The sequence below is a fragment of the Camelus bactrianus genome, chromosome 9, assembly GCF_048773025.1.
Source record: "Camelus bactrianus isolate YW-2024 breed Bactrian camel chromosome 9, ASM4877302v1, whole genome shotgun sequence".
NCBI classification, from domain to species: Eukaryota; Metazoa; Chordata; class Mammalia; order Artiodactyla; family Camelidae; genus Camelus; species Camelus bactrianus.
The window spans coordinates 26,486,975-26,506,466 of record NC_133547.1 but is presented as its reverse complement, the minus strand read 5'-3'; the positions used below and the strand labels follow the sequence as shown (position 1 = coordinate 26,506,466).

At 42.2% G+C, this 19,492-nt stretch overlaps 1 long non-coding RNA gene across 1 annotated transcript in view; it reads right to left on the bottom strand.

Annotated features, from left to right (window-relative positions):
• LOC141578604 (uncharacterized) overlaps nucleotides 1–13,468 on the bottom strand; it is a 36,748-nt gene extending 23,280 nt beyond the window's left edge. The window contains exon 1 of the long non-coding RNA XR_012509075.1: nucleotides 13,293–13,468. This is a non-coding gene — a long non-coding RNA (uncharacterized LOC141578604). The remainder of the gene's footprint in view (nucleotides 1–13,292) is intronic.
• Nucleotides 13,469–19,492: the final 6,024 nt, after the last annotated feature.

Sequence of the window (19,492 nt, the reverse complement as noted above, 5' to 3'; positions counted from 1 at the left end):
TCTAGATAGATCAAGGGAAAAAGAGAAGACTCAAATGACTAAAATCAGAAATGAAAGGGTGTTACTACTTACAGAAATAAAAATATAGGAGCATACTATGGACAATTATATACCAACAAGTTAGATAGCTATATGAAATGGATAAATTCCTAGAAACACACAAACCACCACAACTTATTCTAGAAGAAATAGAAATCCTGAATAGATCTCTAGCAAGTAAAGAGATTGAGCCTGTAATCCAGAAACTTCCAACAAAGAAAAGCCCAGGACTGGATGGCTTCTCTGGTGAATTCTTCCAGATGTTTAAAGAAGAATTAGCATCAATCTTCAAACTCTTCCAAAAAATAGAGAAGGAGCAGACACTTCATAACTCATTCTAGGAGGCCTGTGTTACCCTGACAGCAAGGCCAAACAAACACATCATCAATAATCTCTCATGAATCTAGATGCAAAAATCCTCAACGAAATACTTTCTAACCTAATTCAGCATCATATAGAAGGATTATTTGCCACAATCAAGTGGAATTTATCCCACGCATGGAAAATTGATTCTATGTAGTGCACCATATTAACAGAATAAGAGGAGAAAACACATGATCATCTCAAAGTTAGCAGGAGAAAGAAAATAAGTATTGTCCAGAAATAAATCAAATAGAGAATAGAAAAACAATAGGAAAGAATCAACAAAACTAAGCATTGCCTTTTTGAAAAGACTAAACCAACAAACCCTTAGCTAGACTAAGAAAGAAAGAGTGAAGACTCAAACAAATAAAATCAGAAAGTCAGACATTCTACTGGATGTTTCAAAAATAAAAAGATTATTATGAACCATTATATGCCAATAACTTGAGTAACCTAAGAGAAATAGATAAATTCCTAGAAACATAAACCTATCAAGACTGAATCAAGAAAAAACTGAAAACCTAAACAGACAAATGATAAATATGAAGATTGAATCAGTAATCAAAGAAAACCCCAGGACCGGATGGCTTCATAGGTGAATTCTACCAAACATGCAAAGAAGAATTAATACCAATCCTTCTTAAACTCTTCCAAAAAACAGTAGCATAGGAAACAGATCCAAACTCATCTTTTGAAGCCAGCATCACCATGATACAAAAGCCAGATTAAAACACCACGAGAAAAGAAAATTATAGGCCAATATTCCTGATTAGTATAGATCCAAAAATCCTCAACAAAATACTAGCAAACTGAATTCAACATCACATTAAAAGGCTTATACACCATGGTCAAGGGAAGGATTTATCCTTGGGATACAAGGATGTTTCCACTTATGAAAATCAATAAATGTGATAAAACAATTAGCAGAATAAAAGAGAAAAACAACATCATCATCCAACAGATGCAAAAAAGCAAGAAGAACAAAGGTGGAGGGATCACACTCCTTGATTACAAAATATATTACAAAACTACAGTAATCAAAACAGTTTGATACGGGCATAAAAACAGACACATAGACCAAAAGGAGAGACTGGAGAGCCCAGAAATAAATGCACACATTTATGGTCAATTAACCTTCAACAAGAGTGCCAAGTATACACAGTGGGGAAATGATAATCTCCTCAACGAATGGTGCTGGGAAAACGGAGTATCCACACGCAGAAGAATGAAACTGGGCATCACACACCATATACAAAAATCAACTCAAAATGGATTAAATACTTAAATGTAAGCCCTGGAACTGTAAAACTATTAGATGAAAACAGGCAAAAATGCTTCTTGACAACGCCAGTGGCCATGCTCTTAACCAGACTTACAGAGCAAGGAGAGGAGGGAAATGGGCATGCTGGGGGCAGGGGACATGAATGAAATATGTTTGTTTTTACTTATGAACCTTCTACATATTGTTTGAATTTTTATAATGAAGATATATTCATGTATTTACTTGTATAATATTTAAGTATATATAAATAAAATTGTAAAAAGCTATGCAAACAAAACAAAACAAAACAAAAAGCCAACATGATTAAAAAAATGGGCAAATCACAGAGACGGAACAATTCTAAAATTTGTCTGGAACCATAAAAGACCCTGAATAGCCAAAGAAATCTTGAGAAAGAACAAAGTTGGAGGCATCACATTTCCTGATTTCAAACTATATTATAAACCTAGTAATTAAGACAGTGTGGTACTGGCATAAAAACAGACATACAGATCAATGGAACAGAATAGAGAGTTCAGAAATAAATCCATGCATACATGGCCAATTAATTTACAACAAAGGAGCCAAAAACATAATGGGGAAAGGACAATCTCTTCAATAAATGAGGTTGGGAAAACTGGACAGCCACATGCAAAAGAATGAAACTGGAACACTATCTTACACCATATACAAAAATTAACACAAAATGGATTAAAGATTTGAATGTAAGACCTGAAACCATAAAACTCCTAGAAGGAAACATAGTCAGTGAGCTCCTTGATACCAGTATTGGAGATTTTTTGGACTTGACACCAAAAACAAAAGCAACAAAAGCAAAAATAAACCACTGGTACTAGAATCAACAGGGTGTCAACAGAGAGAGACATGTATTTTAAGAAACAGGCCCACAAGGTCACGAGGCTGCCAAGTCGAAAATCTGAAAGGTGGGCCTGCAGGCCACAGACCCAGGAAGAGGCAAAGCTGTAACTCAAGCCTGAAGGCTGTCTACTGGCAGAATTCCTTCTTGCTCTGCGGAGGTCAGTCGTTTGTTCTATTTGGGTCTTCAACTGACTGGATTAGGCCCACCCACATTATGGAGGTTAATCTCAAAGTCTACTGATTTAAGTGTTAATCTTACCCCCAACCACCCTTGCAGAAACATCCAGAATAATGTTTGACCAAGAGTCTATCTAAGCACTATGGTGCAGTCAAGTTAACACACGTAATTTAACCATCATACTTGTTAAATTAACTTAGTAACTAATTAAATTCATCTATAAGTAGATGATAAAGATATTATATTCCTTCCTTTCAATGCTTTATGCTCTTTTCTTCCTCGCTTTATTGTCCTAGCTAGGAACTCCAGTGCTATGTAGTAAAAATTATTATTAAAATTATTATTATTATTAAAATTATTATATAATATAAAATTATATTATTATAATTGCCTTATTCCCAACCTTAGGAAGAAGTTATTCAACATATTGCCATTATGCATGATACTAGCTGTTTACTTTTTCATAGATGCTGTGCAGGAGAAACTTGTCTTCTGTCTCCTCACAGAGTACTCTACTCTCAGCACTTCACTTCTGACACTGCTAGTCACCAAATCTCTGAAGGTTTTTCTTCACACTAAACAATTTTCTGATTCTCCAGGCACCAGCTGGGTGTCCTGTAATTTAACTCAATTCTCACACTATCTACGTGGAGACAGAATCAGGTCCCACTGGCAAAGGACTCAGTTCCACAAGGCTGCCCTGACGTCAGATGCCCATTGCAAGTCCAGGTTATCATCTGATGGACCAGCTATAAATCAGAGCTTCAGAAAAAATACTTGACTTACTAGACTACCAGTTTATCACAAAAGAATACAGCTCAGAAACAGCCAGAGTTAGAGACGCACAGGGAACGTGATGTGGAGAGGAGTGCAGAACTTCCATGCCCTACCTGCACACTTCCTCCCAGCGCCTCCAAGTGCTCACCAACCCAGAGAACGTCATGAAGTGCTCTGAACCCCCGCCCCCACCACACTGTCGCCGCCTGTACTTCAGAATTTTTATGGAGTTGTCCTTACATGGCACGGTTGACTAAATCATTGGCCGTTGACGATTAATTGACTCTCCAATCTCTTTTCCTTCCCTGGAGGGGTTTAGGGGAGAGGTATGGGAGATAGGGGAAATTTCCAACCCTCTAATTACACAGTTGGTTCCCCTGGCAATCAGTCTCCACCCTGTGGTGAGCTAAGGACCTTCCAAAATCACCTCATTAACGTAAACTCAGGTGTGGTTGAAAAGGACTTGTTGTGAATAGCAAAATATACTCATTTCACCTTTATGCTCTGGAGCTATTTCAGAAACTGGGAACAAAAATAAATAGTGTAACAAAAAATGGCCTTATAGCTCTTATCACTTGGGAAACTACAAGTGTTCTGTGCCAGGAATCATGGACAAAACCAAAACATGTAGTTCTTAGTATATCACAATATAGTTTAGTTTAGTTTGCTGAAAATTTTTATTATGAATGGGTGTTGAATTTCATCAAATGCTTTTTCTGTTTATTGAGGTGTTCAAATGGTTTTTCTTATTTATTTTATTAATGTACTAAATTACATTGATTTTCAAATGACAGACTAACCTCGAATTCCTGGGATAAACTTCACTTGATTATGACATGCATCCTTCGTACACATTGCTGGATTTATTAGTCTTTTGTCAATGAGTTTCATATCTGTGTTTCTAGGGGATATCTAATTTGCAATTTTCCTTCTTTCTAGTGATGTTTTAAGGTTTGGTATCAGAATTATGCTGGTCTCATAAAAGGAGTTTGAAATGGTTTCTGTTTTATGACTGATATCAATGCTACTTTTAAGATGTGATGGAACTCACCAGTGACACCAGCAGAGACTGGAGTTTTATTATTTTAATCACGAATTCAATTTCTTGGATAGATATGGGATTATTCAGATTTTCTATCTTCTTACACATCAGTTTTGGTAAGTTTTTCTTAAGAAATGTGTCTATTTCATTCATGTTGTCAAAAACAAAGACTTAAAGGTTTTCGTGATATTTCCTTAGTATCCTTTCCAAATATTTGGGGGCTTTTTTGAATATCTTACTGTTATTGACTTATAATTTCATTCTTTTGTGGTCAGAAAACATATTTTGTATGATTTCAGTTTATTCAAACTTTATTGAGACATATATTATGGGCTAGCATATGGTCCATCCTGGAGAACACTTTCTGTGCCCTCGAAAATAATACGCATCCTGCAGTCGTCGGCTGTAATGTTCCGTAAGTGCCAGTGGCGTCACGGCGGCTGACTGTGTTGCTCGGCTCTTTTGTAGTCTTAATGATTTGGGGGGGAGGGTCTAGTTGTTGGTGGGCATTAAAAACTTTAATTATCATTCTGGATTATCTATTTCCCTCTTTAGTTCTTTCAGTTTTTGTTTAATGTATTTTGAAACTCTGGTTCAGAAACATATACACTTATAATTGTAATGTCTTTCTGATGAATTAACCCTTTTATCATAATGAAATATGACTTGTAATTTCTGACAACATTTCCTGTCTTGAATCTATTTTGGTTCCATATTAGTGCAGTAATTCCTGTTTCATATGCTTACTGTTTTTATCATGTATCTTTTTCCATCTTTTAATTTCAACCTATCAGAGTCTTTATGTTTGAATGACATCTCTGTTCTAGACACTATATTGTAGTATGTTCTAGTTATCGATTGCTGTGAGGCAAACTACGCCAAATCTTAGAGGCTTAACGTAATGACCATTTTGTCTCCCAGGGTTGTTTGGGCGGGGCTGGGCTGTGAAGTTCCGCTCCTTGTGTTGGGTTATTCAAGTGGGCATCTATTTGAACTGAGCTGGAAGGGCCAAGAAGGTCTCACTCACTTGACTGGTGCCTCAGTATTTCTCCAAGTGGCTAGCTCAGGCTTCCCCATAGTTTGGTGACCTCAGGGTATTTGAACTTCTTACATGCTGGCTGGCTTCTAAGAGGGAATGTCATCAAAATAGTTATTCTAAGTTCCTATGTCCCTTTTTCTTCCTATTTTGGGTGAGACCTTCTTGGTCCTTCCAGCTCAGTTGAAATAGATGCCCCCTGAATAACCCAACACAAGGAGCAGAACTGCATGTTGTGAAATTGAAAGGTCAACATACCTTACCTCACATAGTTACATTTTTTTCCTTCTGGTAAGAACTTTCAGGATTTATTCTCGTAGCAACTTTCAAATATATAATACAATATTGTTAGCCATGGTCACCAAGTTGCACATTGCATCCCCTGAACTTACTTATCTTCTAACTGGAAGTTTTTATCTTTTTGACCACCTGCACCTATTTCTCCCACTCCCTCCCCTTCATCTTTGGCAAACACCAATCTGTTCTCTGTTTCTATGAGTTCAGTTTTTTAGATTCTGCTTATAAGTGAAATTATCATACAGTGTTTGTCTTTCTCTGTCTGACTTATGCCATTTATCACAATGCCCTCAGGGTCCATCCATGGTGTCACAAATGGAGGAACCATGAATTTTTTTTTGGTTTTTGCCCTTCTGTTTTGTAAAATAACTTTAATTTGCAGCCTAAAGCATTCTGAAAGATACAAGAGGAAGAGGTTAAAACAGAGGTGATGTTGAGTCTGGAGTTATTAATCCTCTACTAGGAAATACTGTAATTTTATGGTTGGTTATTGGAGGGAAGATGTTTAATACATTTAAATCCATAGTACAAGTTATAAAGTAAAGCACAGCAGAACACATAGTATGAATTTAAATTTGTACTTTATAAATCAAATTTAAAAACCAAAGAAACTAACTTTTTTCCTCCAAACAGCATCATTACAGTGGTACTGCTGCTGGCAACAGAACAACGGTGCACAGAGCTGGAGGTAAAAAGCATGTTGTCAGAAAAGATTATCTTAAAGTTATAATCATGATGACTAAGATCACATTTCTCAGCATTTCAATCAAATCAAAGATATGGGTTTAAAAATCCGTAACTGGTTTGTAAAGATAGAACATAGAGGAAAAACCTAAAAGAAGCTCCAAATGACTAGATTTTAGTCCAGTGCGGTCACGCTTATGACGACTAGTGCTGTGTGTCTTAAGCACAAATGTTCCTATTTATTGACAGTCATATGACCGTAAGTAATAAGACTCACGGAAAGGTTGTTTAGATTCCCTCATTTTTTTTTGGATTGTACAGAGGAGTAATTTTTAAGATATTGGGGCCAAATTATGACTTCGCCCACTTTTCATCTTGCCTTGTCAAGGGAGGGTATTGATTAAATGCGTCTTTCACCGACTGTCATCATTACTTATAGAAAGAAGTGACATTCAACGCCCCAAAAGGATAGAACCCTGGAATTTCTGGAAGATTGAATTTTGCTTTATAAAATCACATTAACTTACTTCTGCTCATATATTTATCACGGGCAGCTGAAACTTCGTCACGGACTGGCACAAGGCTACAGACAGGCACGCAGAAACCACTGATTTCAGTGACTTTCTCCCAGATCTATTACAGACGGGAAAATGTTTCCCTCATACTGCTGTTCTTAAAAGTAGCTTTTGTGCTTCTTCCTTCGGTGACTGTTCATGGTGTCTGACATGTGAGGCCTCGTGGCGGCCCCTGTGGGGAAAGAACCCCGAAACGGGGAAGGCCTAGCGGCTGACCTCCAGCTGCTGCTGCCTGGGCTGGGCCATCGATGTGTCACAGAATCAGGCCAGTCTTGTGTTTTCTGCACCAAGTGTTTCATACTTACTGAAGTCCAAATGCTAGTAGTTTTGTTTTGTTGTTGTTGTTGTTTTAGTTCTAGCTGAATTTCTTTCAAGCTTCAGCCTTGTGTGTCTTTACTAACGGGCAGCGGCACAGTTAGCCAGGTGGGTTTTGACCGCACTAGGAAACCAGAGATGCAGTGTTGTCAGGGGAGAGCTAATCAGAGGCCACAGAGGGACCGTTACAGGAGAGTATGAAGCCTGCACTGTCCCGTGAATGGGAGCCCAGCCGCACCTGGACTCGTCACCGCTGGGGTCCGTCCTTCCCAGCTCCTCGCGGACGCTCTTCTCTGGCCCTCTTTCCGCAAAGGGCTGGGGGAGCAGCCCCGTACATCTGTGCGCTCTGCTTCGTCTGACCCTCGCGAGAACTCTCTTCTAAGAGCATCTGAATTTGACCAGGATCATGAGATGATTATGTTCTCACTACAAGTGGACTGTGAACTAAATGTATCAGGTTGGCAGCCAAGATCAATAGCCTTCCCTCTTTTTTTCTTTTTTTTTTTAAGACCAAGTTCCCTTCAGCAGAGGCCATTAGCAGACACTCTCTCCATATCTCAGCAGAGTCCTTTACAGCGTTCTCTGGACTTGGCTAGTGGGCAAAATTAGCTCCAACTTGTCGCTAATTTGGCTCGAGAAGGAACACCTCTTGTTTCTGAAGAATACGCGAAATAGTATTTGAGAGTTTTAAGACAACCAGCTAAGGGGAAGAGGAAATAACAAAACTAAATAGTGATTCCCCCTGCACACATCCAAAGTACCGCTACATTATTTTCAAGCTTTTCTTTCTACTACAAAGCAAATCAACACAGGGAAGCGAAACGATCTAATGGTTCTGTCACAATTTCATACATCAAGACTCTTAGAGAGCCAATATATTTTGGTTTAATCTCAACTTTTTCCTTTTCTGTGAGCTTGTTTTGTAATAAATACACGTTAAAAACACTTCCTTCCCAAAGTGCGTCTCCTCAAGCATCTTTTCTGAGTGGCGTACCAGCTCCCAGAGGCTACCTGGCAGCGCTAACTCCCACTTTCACATGAGCCCTGGTGGACTAACTGGGGTCATTTAAGGAAAACACCCAAGAAATGGGCTTCTCCTTACATACACTCAGTGAGATTTTGAAACTCCACTATAAGGAAATACAACCAATCCCTGAAACTTCTTCCCCTGGGTTATCAGAGTCCGAGACGATTGATGACATTACATCAGTGATTCATTTTAGATTCGTGGAGCCCACAAAAATCAATAGTTTTCCATTATCAAGTCCAGCTGGGTCACTAGTCTGTCAATGAGCTGTTACAATTGCTGTACAAGGGTGAGCCTGACCAGTCAATTGCTGCTGACAAGAGGAAAACATGCTGACAGCCACGGGAACAAGTCAGAACACAGATTTGCACTTCAGTTTGCCATCCAAAGAGACTCAGAGCAAGGCCATTTTCAAGGCATGGGGCACACTCCGTGGGAGGCCTTGGGGGGGGCTGCCCCCTCTGGTTTTATAGCACAAGTGCCTAAGGGCCTGTCCTGGCCCCAGCCAGTCGTCTCTGGTAGAGACTGTCTGTAGTCACTGCCTTTGTTAGTAAGAAGTCAAGAACCAGCCAGAATTGTCCCTAAACACCATCTTCTATCCCCCATTGTACCCAAAGCCAGAGTAGGAGCAAGGAACTCTACTTATACTACCACTGATTCAGATGTAACTACATAGATCTTGGAGAATATAAAAATTTAAAGAGGAAGTAAATGGCCAAAGTCACCAAAAAAATATGAACGAATAATGACTAAACTTGTTGCAAATAGTATTGACTGAAGGACAGAAGCTCCTCTGGTGTTGGTATATGGACTATTCCCATGGTGCCTTGTTGTTTATAACATTATCTATACTTTGATCACGACTCGAGATACTTTACTAGACCAAGCGTCTCTCTCATTGGTGTCTCACCCACAGCCGCGCCGATACAGCGGTCAGCAGGGCGGACTGAGCTCTAGTCCTGCCCTGCCCATAGTTAGGAAGCAGTGGTGTAGAGAGGTCAGCCTGGACAAGCATCTTAACTGCCCTGCCTCAATAAAATGGAGACATGCTTGCCTTACCTGCTATGTCGTGAGGTTGTCATGAGATTTCAAAATGAGATCAATTGAGAGTAAGCTCTAAGTGACTGTGTGTGTGTGTGTGTGTGTGTGTGTGTGGTGTGTGTCCTGCTGTCTGGAAGCTATCCATGCAGAAGGTTTAGAAGCAACTGAAAGAAATCCTTCCTTCTCCAGAATAATTCAGTTTTGCTCTAGATCAAATGCTTTCCTTCTTTCAATGAGTACATGAATAATCTGTCATGTATTTCATCATGAGAGAAAGCCCAGATTCAGAGGACAGCTCTGAAGTCTTAATGGGTTTTGCGACTCTTCTTAGTTTGTAGAGAAGAGGGCTGAGATGCCAGCAGAGGAGACACACTGGGTTCCCGCGCGCTGGGGGACTTCCAAAGGAACGTCAGTTTGTGCAGTGCGCTGGTCTCCTCATGCTGGTTTTGTTTCAGACATCAAACTTATGAGCTTACAAGATAAATATTTTGAATTTGTTTCAATATTATGATTTTTAATGTTTCATTTTTATTAACATCTTTCAAGTATTAAATTCTAGCCTAGTAAAAAACGCCTCCAGTCTTGGGCTTGATTCTTTTGGAAGCCAACATTCACGTGTGTGCCATCATCAAACAAAACCGATAATCAGCTGTATTACTGGAAGCCAACTAGCTAGGGCTTTTGTTTTTTTTTTTATTACACTACCAAAAAAATAATTTTCTTTAAATGAGTTTTTAAAAAAAGTAGTTTTAACAAGAGCAAATTTGCTAGTAATTAGATGAAGCAGTCTATGTCTTCCAGCACTTGGAAGCATGAAATTCATCAGAACTCTCATAGCATTAATTAAAAAGAATTTATGTTTTTTTAATAAAATGCTTCTCGTTTTAGCTCCTTTATTCCTCCACCAAATGTGATTATGTGGGGGCTGAAGGGAATTCAGGTTAATATGTTGACACACTTAACAATGCAGGGTCATGTTGCACAGTACGCTTCACTGGTTTAGCTCAGCACACCCCCTGACAGGGCCTCATCGTGCCCTGCCCTAAAGGCAGAGCGAAAGAGAGGATTTTAATTACTGCTCTGTATGCAAGTTTGCCAGCATTAAATTGAGACATAATTAGGCCTCTGAATTTTAATAATTGTCCTAGCTAATTGGGCAGACAAGTACGTTATGCAGCATGGCGTGATTAGATAATTAGTATTTCCAAATGACAAAACTGGGCTCTTGATTACAAATTCTACATGAAGGGGGAAAAAGGTAGCAAGCAGATCTTTACAAGTCTATTAAGGGAGAGTTTAGCCACGTTGGTAATTTAACGTCCATCAGGAAGCAACATTTCATTCTCAGAGCAGGGGTCTGGGACAAGGTCCTCTGGCCGACTCCTAAGGCTCCCACTTAAGTCTTCTCCCCAGGGACCTCTGCTTTCTCCAAGGCCTGCCATCCTCCCCACTACCCCCACCCCAAACTTAGCAGTCATCACTGACCCTGGGTAAAGTCTGTTTGACTAGACACCAGATGGCAGGTGATGACTCTGGAAAAGAAATCATGGAATGTAGAAAAGGCAGAACAGAAAGGGCAACGTACCCAGGCTACGGTCTAAGTACCTACAGTGTCTTTTCTTGGCAAAGAGCTGTTCCTTCCTTCTTCTCCCAGAATTCCCCACTCTCATTGTAGCATCAGCTCCATTAAAATCTTTTTAGTGGAAAGTCTTAAATCAAAATCTTAAATTATATTATTGGGGTGAAGAACATGGGCTTTGGAGACTGACCTGGTTTTGAGATCATCACTTACTAGAAGTATGACCTTGGATAAATTACTTAATCTTGCCAAATCTCAGTTTTCTTATTGGTGAAATGAAGAACCTTCCCCATAAGTTTGTTGATAGGATTAAATAAGATAATGCATATAATTACTGGCAGGAAGTAAGTGCTTAATAAATTTTGGCTATTAAATGCAGACTAAATCAATGACTTTGGAAGGTACAAGGTGAAGGTTCTAGGTCTGGTTCCTTGCCATGCCAGTACTCAAATGATGCAGGGGTCCCCAGCCCCTTTGCTTTCTAAGAGAAGAACACAGTGCCCCATTGATGCCGGGAGAGGCCCAGTGGCAACAGCTGCCTCTACAACTGGAATGCCTGACCAGGTTTCCTTTCTCTCCGGCCTTCAGAGGCTGGCACTGCAGACAAGCCCCCGACCCCCCAACACCAGTGCAGAAACCATGGGGCCAGTTAACTTAAGAAGAATGCAGTATAAACTCTGCATCTCCCCCCCCTCCCGTGACTCCCTCTCCACAAATGTCACTTTATATACAGAGGCATACTTCTGGCTGATAAAATTTTCTCATAACAATCAGTAGGCTGGGCTCAGACTAAAGGACTATTAACTAGTTACAAACCAGAACCCTTCTTAAAAATGACTGATAGGCGGTTGGTGGATGACAGTGTGATGATGGTTTGTTAGGGGAAACTGGGAAGTTGTGGACGTATGCTCCTCTATAGCCACGGAGCGTGGCCGTAAGGAAGATCCCCATGTCTCCGTGACTTGGCGCAGTCAGGACAGCCTCCTGGACTGAATGAGAATTTCCCATGACCTCAGAACTTTGTGCTATCTCACCCACAAATGATGGACGCATTCGGGCAGACTGCAATTCAGAATGCAGAGTTGTCTCCGTGGGTAAACTTTATATCATCCTGGCGTAATCTCTAGAGCATATAACGTCTGAATAGCAGGGGGAGGAGGGCAACACCCTGAGCCTTGAGGAAGAAAAGAGACGAGTATAGCATGCAAACTTTCTGCTAGAAGCTTAGGCGCGGAGAGTTAAAACATTATTTTCCGGGATGGGAGTGAAGACAGAGAAAGACAGAGCGAGTGATCCTTGTGCCTGATCTGCATTCACTCAGTGAGGAAACCTCTCCCGTGGGGGCTCACAGGGATGCTGCTCCCGGGTCACACGACGGGCCGACCGGCCGCGAGTCGGCGCCCGCCGCGCTCTCCCCAGATGCCAGGAGGGAGCATCACCGTGCCGAGGTGGGGAGAGGTAGCGACTGTCAGAAGGATGTTTGTTCCCCCCCTCCTCCCCGCCACACAATGCTGGAGCTTCTCTCCCGCTCTTTTTGAAGACGTGAGTTTATGACTGATCGCTCAACACCTTGTTGGTGCTGATTGCAGAAAGCACACCTTATAAATATATGATAACTATCCTGTAATAGAGAGTGTGACAATTTACTTCGCAGTGCGTTTCGGGCTGCTAATTGATCGTTTCAGTCCAGGGACGATTTGGAATAAATTATAGCCATCAAAAAGATATCACAGCTCACTTTGGTGGAAGGGTTTCCACGTCGCATCGCGTTCGTCTAAGCAGAGAGCTGACTGCCCGCGGCGGGCAGAGGAGCGAGGGGAGGGAGCGGGCGGGGAAAGGAGGTCAAAGGGACGGGCGGGGCCGGCGGGCCGGGGCGGGGCCGAGGCGGGGCCGGGGCGGGGCCGGCGGCGGCGCGCGCGCGGCGGCTGCAGGTCCGCGGCCGGACAGTAGAGGCCTCCCTTCTGAGGTGGCGGCGCGGGCGCCAGCCGTTGGGGCTCCGCTCTCCGGCGCGAGCTCGCGCGCTCTTCCCCGCGAAGTCCCTGCGCGGCGCGGGGCGGCGCGGCGCGGCCCAGCCCAGTGTGCGTACGCCCCGCGCGCCCCCTCCTCCCGCAGGCGGCAGCGCCTGCTCGTCTGAGGTGAGCGTTCCGTCGGGCGGCAGGCCAGCTTGCGGCCGGGGTGCTCGCGTGCGCGGGGTCTCACCTGCACTGGCGCCTTCCTCTCGGCGTGGCTTCCCCGCGGGGGCGGGCGCGGTAACGCGGGCCGCGGCGCTCTGAGCCCCGCGAGCGGCGGCAGCGAGGCGGGAGGGGCCGCGGCCCCGTCGGGGGCTCTGCGTGCGGCTCGGGCAGCTCCGGCCCTCACGCCGCAGCCTCGCGGGAGCTGCGCCGCCGCCGGCCCGGGGGAGGGCGGGGAGAGGGCGGCCGGGCGGCACCGCCGGGTGAAGCCGGGGGCGCGCCGTGGGAGGCGGCGCGGGCGGCGGCGCGAGGGCCTTGCGGGGGCGCGGGCGCCCCGCCGAGCGGACCGGCCCGGCAGCGCCCCGTCGAGGTGCTGCCCCCGCCCGCCTCGCTTCCATTTCACTTCCCGCAAAGCGTGTGCCGTCGTGTCGCGGTCGCGGAGACACGAGACCTCTCCCTGGCTGGGATTCGGCTTCGAAAAAACGTTATTTCCCGTCGCGGGCTCTTGCCGGTCTGGCCTTCCGTCCCCCGCCCACGAGACCTCGTGCGACTTTTGCTGCCCCGAGCCGGAGGGCGGGCCGGGGCCCCTCGCTCGCACGCGGCGGCCCCCTGTGCCGTGTGCTCGAGCGGGCTCCGCGCGGCGCTCCCGGGTCTGCGGTCTTCTGTCACGCTCATAAATTACGTCAGTCTGGGGCACGGGTGCTTCCCGGCAGGCGACTTTGACAGCAGTCATCATACCAAGCTATTATGAAGTGCGATGTCAGTCTGGAGGACGGATAATACATAAGCCAGTTCTTGACACGCTATCTTACGAGGAAACGTCTGAGACCATCAGTAAGAGGCATTTTAATTCACACACCAAAAATATTTTGTGTTTGGTTGACATCTTTCAAAATGCTGAAAGAGGTAGTAGAATTTATCATTTTGTAGGTATTTATCAATGTACTCGCAGAAGTCCCCGTAGGAAGGAGGAGGGTTTTGTCTTGGTCCTGTTCTATCACATAAACCAAGGAACAGAGACGTTATGTGTCCTACCAAATAAATAGCCTTATAAACCAGGGATAGAGCTTAGGAGGCTAAACATTTTCTAAAACTGGAATAAGTGGAAAAGTGAGGACACTGGTTATGTTTATACCTCTGTTGTGAAAGATAACCGTCTGCTAACTTAACTGAGAGAACTTAGGCTTCTAGCACAAGTGCTAGGTGTGTGAAATGGCCCATTTATCTCAGGTGTGGAAGTCAGGTAAAATTTCTGTGAAAATCCAGTCTTAAAGATTAATACTTACTCCCGGGTATTACAGGCTTTGATTATATCTGGAGTCGCATGAAACAAGTGGTTAGATTCGAATGTATAGCTAGGATCCTAATGAATGAATTGTGAAATCTAAAGTGATCCAAATCTAAGCAGATGCTTTAGGCTTGATATTATGTCATAGTCAGAAGATGTGTTTACAGGGACCAAATCCTGTGGGAGTTAGTTTTACAATAGACTCTGCATGTGGTCACTCAAGATGTTTTTCTTTTCCTCTGTTCGTTCAGTAACTATTCATTATCTGTTATAGGTCCTCCACTTCACTTTGCCATTGAACATGATCCCTGTAGGCATTTAATACGTAATTGTTGAAATTAACTAAAATATGGAAAATATTACATCTTCTTCTGTTGCAAGGAGTTATGAAAGTTAAAACCTGTGGCCCTTTCATTTATACAAATGGAAAATTGTATTGACTACTCTCAAGTAGAAAGTTAAGGGAAGAAAAGTGAGAAATCAGAAAGTTTTCTCTAGCCTGTGACTTATTCACAGAACCATGATTTTTTTTCCTTTAGACTTCCAAAACAAAGTTTAAAGGACTTGCATGATTGAATGGGTTTATGATTGAATGATGTTCTTTTAATAACTTTAGAATATAAGGTTTTCCTTAAAAGGTCTTACTTCTTATATGGTGTGCTGTACTGGGTGGTTTTATGTGAGTGAAGCACTATATTTCTAGTTAAAATCAAAACTGCATACCGTTTTCTCCCCCAACCTACAAGTAAGTAAGAATTGCCTACAGTTAAGTCAAGTAAACACACACACCCCCAAGTAGTCACAAGTACACCTGTTTACAATTCATTTTCATTGGCTTGATAAAAATAGAAAAACATATCCAATATATGTATCTCAGTTGTATTTTAGTTTTAATTTTTTCTTGGATAATACTTGAAATCATTCCGAACAATGCCTAGATGCTTGAATGTCAAGACATTTTTGTGTGACATCTGTAAGATGCACCTAAAGAATGTAAAATTTTGTGAAGTGCAATAATAGAAGATGTTAAGAATGATTTTGGGGGTTATGGCTCAGTGGTAGAGCATGTGCATAGCATACACGAGGTCCTGGGTTCAACCCTCAGTTCCTCCATTAAAATAAATAAATAAAAACCTAATTACCTCAGCCCCCCCCCCAAAACGAACCAAAAAAAATTTTTTAAAGAATGATTTTATAATATTGTGCTGTAGGGCTGAAACTAAATACCCAAGGTATGACTATAAACTAATATGGTCCTCTCTATCAGAACTTACATTTTAGTGTGTCCTTATCCAGTAAGTCATCTTGGAACTGTGTCCCTTGTTACAATGATGCTTCCATTGCTGCCACTGCTCAAACCTTTTTGAAGTTCTGCATTTGGACACTGTTTTCAGAACCCATAGCACATCTTGTTAAAGTCTTGGAAGTGGTGAGTCGTCTTCCTTGAAAGACCTTCTGTGCCCTGAAGAGTAAGATGGGTGATCAAGTCAGGTAATATAATTTGAGCTCAAAACAACTGGAATGATTGTTTGATGGCTTTCTTGAGTAGCTTTTAAATTAGTTTTGATGTCATTACACAAACATAGTTTGAAAAATGGCAACACCATTGCAATAAAAGTAGCAGCCGAGTGAGCGTTCTAAGAAAAGTGTGCATTTGGAATTCACAGAGTCTCTTTGATTATCAATGAATTATTAATTTAACAATCATATACATCTATAGTACATTGGTATGTGGCATTAGGATGTATTACTTTAGAAAAGTCTATTATCAAGAATTTGGTTGATCTGGATTCCGTGAAAGTTCAGTTTTGCTGCTATGATTACAAAAGCACTTAAGTTCTAGAATCTGGGATTAGGTAGAAAAAGTCCAGATGTCATGGGCTAGCATTAGGATTGCCCTGTGCGGTTCTATAGATTTGGTGCTCCACATTCTTTGAAATACAAAGGAATCGTAACCACTTAAGGAATCAAACTTAGCCTGTATTTTTATAAAAAAAACTCGGTGATCCTACAGCTGTAGGTGAAATCTAACTTGTGGATGGAAACATTTGTCATTTTTAGTAGTTGTTTGTGAATAGAGACCCTACAGTAGGTTTGTAGTAGAACCACTGTGTACTGCTATAAGCTAACAATATTCTGTGTGCGAATCATGAAACTCCTTACTTGGTGAATTTAAACTCTTATAATATTCAAGACCAGAAAATGGGAGAGCGGGTAGAAAGACACTCAAGGAAAAGAGATAGTGGGAGATAGAAAGAGGTAGGTCATGGGGCTTTTGAATTCATAATTAGTTGAATTCATTTACTGGAAGAGTTTAGAAGTGCTTTCCAGAAACCACCAGCAAATAACTTAAAATCTGAGGAAATAATTCAAATTCAACTCCAGCTGAGACTATATGGAGAACCAAGAAAAGCAGAAAGAATGTAATTAGCTGAGTGGGAATTTTCCTTGGAGTTCAGGTCTGATACCTTTAGTGCTATATGGAGGACCATGGGATCATTAGTGGTTAGCCGGGATCCAGACTGTTAGTATCAGGAGAGATCAAGGCCATAGCACAGAGCTGAAAGAGCCTTCCTGCTTAAACTGAGTGTTGCAAACGCTGATGCACATACAGAAGGGAGGTCGGCCAGCAGGCAAAGAAATGGGGCAACTGCCCCAAATCATCAAATATGTTCCTTTCTTTCACCCCAGAGTTAGATTTGGTGTGGAGATTAACCAAGTTTGAGCTGAGGCAAAAAGAATGTCCTTATTTCAGCCATTTGTAAGACCTGGAACTTTGAGTGTTGTCTGCTCTGATGAGTTTGGTTATTGCTCAGAAATCAGGGAAGGGGACCTGCTGGGCCCTGCATACTAGAGTTATATACCCAACTAAAACGTCAGTGAACAAGGTGGACAGATCCAGTTGCAGCTCTTTTCTGGGGAAAAGACTTTGTCTATTAGGTAAACAGAGCAGGTCCTAAATTCTATGTTACGAGTACAGGGGAGTATCAAGTACTCAGCAGACCCTCAATAATGACAATTGTGGAAAAACAAGTAACAGTCATATTAGCCTTTCTTTTGAAATGTGTAGGCTAATCATCACATCTGCTCATCTTCCATAGACTTAAGAGCCATCCAAATGTTTCTTAATTATGAGTCTAAATATTAAATTTTGTATGTAGTGTTAATAGCTTCAGAATTGGGGTGGAGGACTCTTAGTATGCCCGGGTGGTTATAATGGAAGTCTGATCGGTGTATCTTGAGGCCCATCTCTTTCAGATAGAGAGGTTCCTGGTTTTAGATTTACAGAATTCACATGTGGACCCAGAGTCTAGAAAAGGCAGGAAATTGCCCTGAGAATTGGGAAATATGTGGTAGAAAATGTCCTGGACCAGAGGTGGGGACTATGTTTATCATGCACCAATTGTGTTACTTGAAGCAAATTTTAGTTTCCTTGTGAGCAAAACGTATATAATAGTAATACATCAAGGGGTAGTTTGGAGCCTTGTCTGAGATGAAGTAAATGGAAGGATTTGGTCTATTAAATGTGCATGTGCAAGTTTTTATGAGCCACAACATGGGCTTTGTAGGTGAAGGTAGGGGTTGCAGCCCTTGAGCTGTCCAGATATTTAAACCAAAATATGAATGAAGATGGACACTAATCTCTGGGAATTTAGAATAGACTAGTGTCCACTTGGATACTAGAAGTCAATAATATAGTTACTTATAGGTTCGTAGGAAGTACCCTGTTGCCATTGCAAGAGATTTTTAAAAAATGTTTTCTAAAGACCTGTTGGAAATAAACTTGTTAGCTTGCTTAATACTGTCAAGTCCAGATCTTCAGCACTGTACTGAAGGCACAATCTCCATGTGGGGAAAGTAGCCAGACTTCCTGGCCTTGATTCTTGTCCTCTCAGAAGTTCTTATCTTAGAGATTTGATTAATCCCATTGCCACCTACATGTCTTAAAAGAGAGCAGGAAGCTAGATGGAGTTCCATATATTGGCTTCATTGGTCAGCTGTAAACATTTTTTTGCAGTTGTTATTCTTCCCACAGCAGCAACCCACTTTTGCTGCAGAGACAAGAATACCTCCCCGCCCTAGCAGACCAGTGAAAAAATTAACATGTAGCTTTCACTTTCTCTTGCTTTCCACTGTGTATTTAAAAGGTACAGAGACAGCTTGGGGCAGGGCAGTTTGCCTCTCTCAGAAACACTGATACAGACACAGTCAGTGATGTCATTGGCTCCCTCCAATAGCGGGCATGGCTCCTAGAGAGGAGGGGCAAATGGAATGGGTGGTCTGGGATGTTATACACTCATCCTTTCTTCTGTTAAGTTTCATAATCTACCCTACTAAAGAGGAAAAACAGCGCCCTTGTTTGAAGTCATGGTTAGAAGTTATTTTCTAGAGGTTTGTTGAGTGTCCTCCATACAGTGACACTTCATAAATTCACACTGTGTGAGGCACAGTGTATTTGGGCCAGTACGATGTATTGGCCTTAGAAAAAGGACATCTGATTCAGACAGTCTGTTTGAATATCAGATCTGCTACTTACTTGCTGAGCAGCTTGGGCAAGTTTCTTAATCTCTCTGAGCCCTAGTTTCTTTATCCGCAAGATGACTATAATAACAGTATCTGCTTTTTAGGATTGTTGTGCATGAGGTCTGTGCTCAGCAAATGAAAGCTGTATTATTAGGCCCTGGAGAGTGAAAAAGGAATATAAAGAAATATAAGGCAAATTCCCCTCTTAAAGGAGCTTACAGTGCGGTTGGAAGGGACTGAATAAATGAAAACTGATGTCACAGCTCAGGGCAGAGAGTAAGTGTGCCAAGTGAGCGCTGCAGATAATGGAAAGCTCAGCAGTCTGCCAAGGGCTAGGGTGACGGTGAAAGAGCTCAAGACGGAGGTGGGGATTTCTCTCTGGGGTCTGCAGGCTGGGTGGGACTCAGGTGTGTTTA